General features: G+C 31.5%; 2 long non-coding RNA genes across 2 annotated transcripts in view; one reads left to right on the plus strand and one right to left on the minus strand.

Moving 5' to 3' along the window:
- Positions 1–1990, plus strand: part of LOC111086094 — a 69195-nt gene extending 67205 nt beyond the window's left edge. The window contains exon 3 of the long non-coding RNA XR_002610851.1: positions 1399–1990. This is a non-coding gene — a long non-coding RNA (uncharacterized LOC111086094). The remainder of the gene's footprint in view (positions 1–1398) is intronic.
- The window catches only part of LOC111086093, a 67120-nt gene that overhangs the window by 54827 nt on the left and 4606 nt on the right, over positions 1–7687 (minus strand). Inside the window, exon 2 of the long non-coding RNA XR_002610850.1 lies at positions 4262–4389. This is a non-coding gene — a long non-coding RNA (uncharacterized LOC111086093). The remainder of the gene's footprint in view (positions 1–4261; positions 4390–7687) is intronic.

The following is a 7687-nucleotide window of genomic DNA, read 5'->3' on the forward strand; positions in this document are numbered from 1 at the left end:
TAATAAAACTTTAACGTATGTTAGGCCTAAGTTCGATGAAGAGATAAATTAACTGTAACCTATGTACATTTTTTTACTTTAGTTTAGTCAGGACTAAGCTTTACTGTACTTAATACCATTGATAAATAAACTTATAATGTTATTCTATGATCTAACATCAAAACTTTAATAAGTTTTTAATATTCTATTGTATAAAATGGTTAGCAAAGTATATTTACATTCCCCTTTTGTTGTTACTTCCTGTTTCATACAGCAATTGTAGCAACTTCATCACTGAGCTCAGCAGCTCTCTGCCGCAGGCAGACTGTTTTACGTCGATTGAATAATACGCATGCACAATTTTTCTTGGGGAAACATTCTAACTACGCACGCTTATGCAGCAGGTTCAGCAGGTTGTCGGTCAGAAAGTGTAACGGTCGTACATACAAACATGCAGAGTAATAGTATAGATAATACAGTCTTTACACAAAATATTACAAGATTGCCTTTCAAGCTTTAAGATTTTTTTTTTTAATTTATTTATTAATAGTTTTAGTTAAGTTTAGAGGATGGGTCCCATGTTGTCCCAAAACATTGTTATATCTACTATTGCTTCACAAAAAGCTTGAGGCATTCAAATACAACTGTTTTGATAGAGTGAGAGCGAAATCCTAAGTTAATCTATAAATCAAACCCAACAACAGTTTGTCTAGTACTGAGAAAGTTATATTGGACTTGTTTCTTTAACTCCAAGATATGGACTTATTTCTGTAACTCCAAGATATTTCCCACTGGATAAAAATCATTGAGATTAACATCTAAATTCCATATAAAAGTTGCTCGAAAATAAAACATTTAGGTTTTGTCATGCTAATTTAGGCATTAATAGAAACGAATCTTAAGCTATACACACAATATAATGGTAAGTTATATTTATATCTACATATAGGTTATATTCTAACATAATTTTAATATTTGATAGAACTGTTACAATTTGATTATACAGCTCTAATGCATAACTTCACCTTTCCATTTACACTACTTACTCAACTAAAATTGCTAAAAAAAAAGTATATCCAAGTTTTTAACCCTACAGTATCAACAATTATAAAAGCTGAATGAAATATAGGTTTTACCTATTTAGATTGCAAATATGCTTCTCTTAATTTTAGGTTATGGATCTTATGAAATTTAAAAATTTTCATATTAAAAAATGAACTTAAATTTCTGTATATTTTGTTTTTGCCTTGAGGTTAACTGAAAATGTTCAAATTTTGAACTAATAACATCCTACAAGATGTCTTTAGGGGCATGTAACAGCAAACTCATGATTTCATACCTTAGAATTTACAATATTTATATTAGTGGAAATGGAAATTTTTGTGAAGTATTTCTTGAAAAGTTTTTTGTTTGTTTCAGTTCTGTTAATTTATGATAAATCCACACTGTGGCTGGAAAACACAAATAGCTCTAGTGTGCACTTAACAGAAACAAGTATGATGGAATGAAAAATAATGGAGACTTCGGCAGTAAGTAAGTTTTAATTTTTAATTACTGATCTTAAAAAGTATATATATATAAAAATATTTCAGATAATGTATGATTTAAATGTAAATAACTATATGGCTTTATCATGACAAACAGCCGGTACTTAAGCTTTATGATACTGAATTTTAAACATGCATAACTAACTTTATATTAAGTGGAGTGTGAATTTTTTTTAAATATATTTACATTAATATTAGATGATGCATCAGTGAGCTTGAACATAGCATTCTCATCAAACCCTACAAAATAATTATGTAATATACAGATTTAAAGGCATCAACAACAGTAGAACACAGAATACGGTGTGTTAAAAAGGGTCATTTCATAAACTTAGGTATTTCACTTTAGAGTAAAAATTGTATTAATTTTTCGTGAACATATTGATGTTTAGTCTTATTACCTGATATTTTACAAAGACTTGTGCATATAAAGTGGGTGATTTTTTCATAATCTTATTATTTAATATAAAATTGACACAAATACAGAACTTGATGTTTTTTGTCATCAATTAATTAATAATATCAAAACTGAAGTGTTTATAAATCTTTTTTTTTCTGTATATGTAAATCCTTTAAATTAATATTATTGCTTAACTGTACATGAATTAAGTTAAACACTCTTTGAAGTCTGTGTAGTTCTTCTGAGTCATACAACCAAGACTAATGTTTAAACACAGCTAAGACAGTTAACAAAACATGACATTTAGACAACAAGGGACCATTTGGTCCTTCAAGACTATCCTTGCACATCCATGATTGAGAAAAGTGAAAACTTAACTGAACATTTTATTTTTCAGGAAATCATTGTTTTCACTCTTAAACTCTTGTAAAGTGCTGACCTCCACTACTGCCAACTACAACTCATTCCATAAGCCAATCAATCTTTTAGAAAAAAAACTGTATTAACTGTAGTCTAGCTCAGCAGTCAGCAATATTTCATAGAGTAAGAGTCTTTTTTTTGGGGGGGGGACGGCCACAACATATGCTAGGTTCTAGCTGACCAAGCAGCTCATGGTCTGTTTACTAGGACTTTCCAAGACTGACATGCAAGGAAAGCCAGTTCAAACATGTTCTGCAATCAGCCCTTCTTAAAGTTTAAAGGGATAATTATTACATGCAGACAGTTATTCAAGTGCATACAATGTGAAATTTTTCTCCTTCTTAATGTGAACTTTACAGTGTATAAAGAGCTGCGAGTTCCCAACCCTGAACCTGGACAGTATTTTCTAAGTCTTAAACTTGTGTCTTCTTGTCTTCAGGGTATAAGAAAAAAAATATCAATGGTCTTTATCCTATAAAATTCAATAAGATCACCTCTTATCCTTCTTTTCTCAAGAAAAGAGAAAAAGCAAAATATCTTAATCTATTCCTATAAAATAACACTTCTGTTGCTGGAATAATCCCAGTAAAACTCATTTGAACCCTTTTCAATAAATCAATATCACTTCTTAGACAAGACTATCAAAACTGTAATCACTATTCCAAGTGAGGTCTACCTAGTGACTTGTATAGATACCTATTTTGACTTATAATCAGTACATATAAATATACCCTATAACTGTATCAGCTATATTACTATATAGCTAATATTGTATTAGCTATATTACTAGCAACAAAGTATTGCATTAATGACTTGAATAACACATCTACCACTAAGATAAGTTTCTACAATCACGTTGTTAAGCGGGTTCCCATGATAATCCAAATGTATTACTTTGCACTTACTATAATTAATTCATCTTCCAAATGTTCATTAAACTTATCAATTGATCTGAGCCATTCTGTAGTACCTCAACATTCACAAAACAGCTAGAAATACCCAAGAGTTGAATGTCATCAGCAAACTGCACTAATTGAGTAGTTATGCTTCAGTTAACGTAATTAAAGTAAAAAGAAAGAAACAAACAAAGCATAAGCCAAAACACTAACCCTTAATGACCTTGTTGCACCCTCTTGTTAGAAAAACTTTGATGCATTATCAAGACCTGTTATGTAGACTAGAAAAAAACATTTTTTGGTGACTGGTCAGTGGTTGGTAATGTGATATACACACATTTTTTGTAACCCTTTGAACATCTTTTTGTACTTGAAAATATGGTATAAAGAAAACATTTTATTATATCTTACTGAAGTTTTTCATATTGGACATACAATTTACTTAATTAATGTACATTGCAAAAATACAGTGTTGTTTTCAGTTTCTTCACTGAAAATAGTAGGAGCCATAAGAAAACAACTGTATGTATAATTAAGGACATGTTTCATATATACAAATAGTATATAAGTAATTATAAAAACCAGAAGAACATCTAGGATATGAGGTGATTAAATTTGTTGTGAAAATCTTTAAAGAAAGTCACTGTGTTCAGATAATTACAAATAAAAATTTGATAAAAGCTAAGGAGAGAGAAAGGTGTGAAGCCACATGAAATCAGGTCTTCCCTAACAGTTTGAAGGTTTTCTTTCAAATCTCCAAAACAATGATAATTTCAAGAATTTTGCCTTTTACCTATGTGCTGATATTTTAATTTACTGACAAAAAACAACAACAAAAAACATCTGAATTTTTGAGATTTTTCATTTTAATATTTATTTTTCTGTCAAACTTTTTCTAACAGGGGTGCAAAATAAACAGATGAGCAAAGGCATATTGATATAACTTCCTAAATGAAGTAGCAAGCCTACAATTAATCTGATTGCAATTACAATTTGAAATGCTTCTATCATTTACATACGTCAAACGTTTTCCAACAGGGGTGCAAGATAAATGGAATTTAAGCCTTTTTGAAAAATTGGACAAATAACTATGAGGCAGGTACACCAAGTCCATATCCTTTCCATTGTCTGGATAACAAGTAGCATCCTAGATAAAAAAAATTCCCATATTATTAAAGCAAGAATTTAAGTTGGCTCTTTTTTATGATCTCATAGTTCACTAAATGATTTTGAAATGTTTCTTTTTTTATAAGATGTATAAAATTGTTTCTACTACAGAAATATGACGATTAACTGGGATATAACTTCCAAGGCAACTCTTATCACCCCCTTTAAAAACATGGAGTAAAATTAGCAACTCTCCAGTCCTCAGGCCCCTGTTCACTTTCTATTACCTACCAAAAATCAAAGAAAGAGGTTTACGTATCTGATCTTTGACATCCTTTAAAACTCAGGGGAAAATCTTGTATGGTCCTGGTGCTTTATCTATTAATAATCTCTCAATCTTTATATTTATCATGAAAAGATTAATATCTACAGTGACAGGAATATTCTGTAAATCTACATCCAAAAATCCATGTTGTCTTTATCAATTATACTTAGAACATGTACAATACAGTTGATGAGCACATAATATGCCAACTGAATTCTAACCACCTGCATGTAGTATTTTAAAAACACTAAATGTTATAAATTGAGCTTGAAAACTCTATGTTAATATTTCTAGCTGAAAACACAAATCACATCTTACAAAGCATATAAGCATATTTGGCAGTATAATGCTGGGATTAATCTAATTTTTTACAGAATTAAAAGGCTGCTAAATGTTGAATATAGAAAAACGAGAGAAGCATTTTTCCTGTGAAAGACATGGGTAGTGAGATGTGATTAAGGCAACCATCTCACTACCTTGTCTTTGACGGAAAGGGTGATAAGAACTTCGTGGTAACAAGTGGTTTATGGTTTTGTCTTTCATTTTACCTACTTCCTCTTTGACATCTGGAATGTAGCTGTTATTTCATAGAAGGCAAAATTAATCTCCTCATACTAAATTTGTCTGGTCATTCATTTGCTACCACAGATTTGACTACTTATTATCTAATTATCATATATTTGATGAGATTTATCGGTGGCCTAATCACATTTTGGATTTGAATTACCAATAGCTTTATGAGTGGTCAGTTGCCAGAACCAAGTTGGAGTCGACTAGTTAGTAACCTGATAACCCATGTTGGATGCAATTAGTCACTAGCTAGATAACCACACGCTGGATTTGATTGATGAATAACCTGTTTTTCAGCCATCAAAGAAGCTGTGGAATGTGTTCTAACTTTGTATCATATCACAGCCATCTTTGATGAGCTGTACTACAGCCAAACACAGATGAAACCAATTCCGAAAGGATTTGAGCAAAATATTCAAGATATTGTGAACTACAGATGGACCAATGAAAATCTGGAAGAAGTTTAACAAAGTATTGGGATATTTGAAATCACAAGATACAAGCAGGACATAACCGAGGGAAGATAGACCAACGTTCTGTTGAAACATGTGGTATGTTCCCCCAAAATAAATCACTCATTGCCAACTTATTATTATATTAGCATAATATGCTTCCTTACTCAATTTTATAAAGAGGACTTTCAGGATATATGTAAATACACACATATATACACAGAGAGAGAGAGAATTCAAAAGGGGAGGGGACAGGCAGTTTTTTGTATCTGGGGTATGTATGAGGGTATTGTTTTATCAAAAAAGGTATTATATCTTTGAAACAGTGAGGGGGGAATGTCACTCCCCACCCTTTGTGAAAATTATGCCTATTTCTACATGTATAAAGATGCATTATTCAGGTTTTTCTTCTTGAGTATTAATCATACAGTTTAACTTGTATGGGGTTAATGCTGTATACCTATTTGTTTAATGCTTTTCCTACATCATAACAACTGAAACAATAACATTTTCATTATTTGTTGATTATTAATTTCCTTGTTCAGTTTACTGATTTGTTGTTGTGTGTTTTTCTTTTTAAATTGTTTGGTGCAACATTTTCTTAAACACTTATTTTAAAAATTCATTTACTATTTACATTTTCAAAGTAGGAGGAGGAATGTAATGGTTTAAAAAAATTTATTTCAACTACTTACTTACTTATTTAATAATGTAACATAACGTTTAGGGACAACAAGGGACCTATTGGTCAATCTAGGCTGTACCATCCTCTAAAACAAACTAATACTATTAAATAAAAAAATCAAAAAATCTCAAAGCCAGTCCTTATCATTTATATAGTTATCAAGCTTGCTCTTAAACTCACTTAAATTTACTGCCTCCACAGCATCTGAAGGTAACCTGTTCCAAAGGCTAATCATCCTGTCTCAGCTGAAGTTGACTCCTACCCTGCTAAAATGTATATTTGGTGTCCCCTAGGTCTACCATTTTCACCATTTAGTATGAAAAAAGATGATGCATCAACACTATAAATTCCCTTAACAATTTTAAGACACCTCAATCAGATCCCCTCTAACTTTTTTTTTTTTTTACAAGAGAAACAACTTCAGAGATCTTAACCTCTCCTCATATGACAACCCCTCCACTCCAAGGCACCATTCCAGTAGTCCTCCTCTGAACCCTTTCCAACAATTCAATGTCCTACCTAAGGTAAGGAGCCCAAGACTGAACACAATACTCCAAGTGTGACCTAACCAGTGACCTATACAATGAAATTATAACCTCTTTAGACTTGTATTCAATATTTATGTAGGTACAAACTAAACTCCTGTTTGCCTTACCACTAACACACTGTTTGGATGGCATAAGAGACTGATCAACCACAACACCAAGATCCTTTTCTTTCATAACACTGTTAAGGTTATTCCCATCCAAATTATACTTATAATTAAAATTATGATAACCCATCTGCCATTTATTAGCTGAACTAACTAAATGATCTAAATCTATTTGTGTAGCAGCAATGCCCAAGACCTTAAATATCATTAGCAAATTTAAGTAATTTATTGAACATTTCTTCATCTATGCCATTGATGTAAATCAAAATGAGCAAAGGTCTTATGACTGAGCCCTGAGGTACCCCACTTGTGACATTAATCTAGTTTGACTGAACTCCATTTATAACAACCCTCTGCTTTCTTCCATCCAGCCACTTTTCTATCCAATTTGCTAACTTATCCCCCACACCTATAATTCTTTTCACAAGCCTTTTATGTGGCACTTTGTCAAATGCTTTTGAAAATCCAGATACACCAAATCTACACCCTTAGCCTCATTTACATAAGCAGTAACCTTTTCAATAATTGTCAAAAGATTTGTAAGGCAAGATTTTTTTCCTTTGTGAAAACATGTTGACTATCCAATAAAATTCTAAGTTTTGTTAAATGAATTTGCAAAGCATCTTTTACCAGACTTTCCATAACTTTTCCCAC

The sequence above is a fragment of the Limulus polyphemus genome, unplaced genomic scaffold, assembly GCF_000517525.1.
Source record: "Limulus polyphemus unplaced genomic scaffold, Limulus_polyphemus-2.1.2 Scaffold843, whole genome shotgun sequence".
Classification (NCBI taxonomy): domain Eukaryota; kingdom Metazoa; phylum Arthropoda; class Merostomata; order Xiphosura; family Limulidae; genus Limulus; species Limulus polyphemus.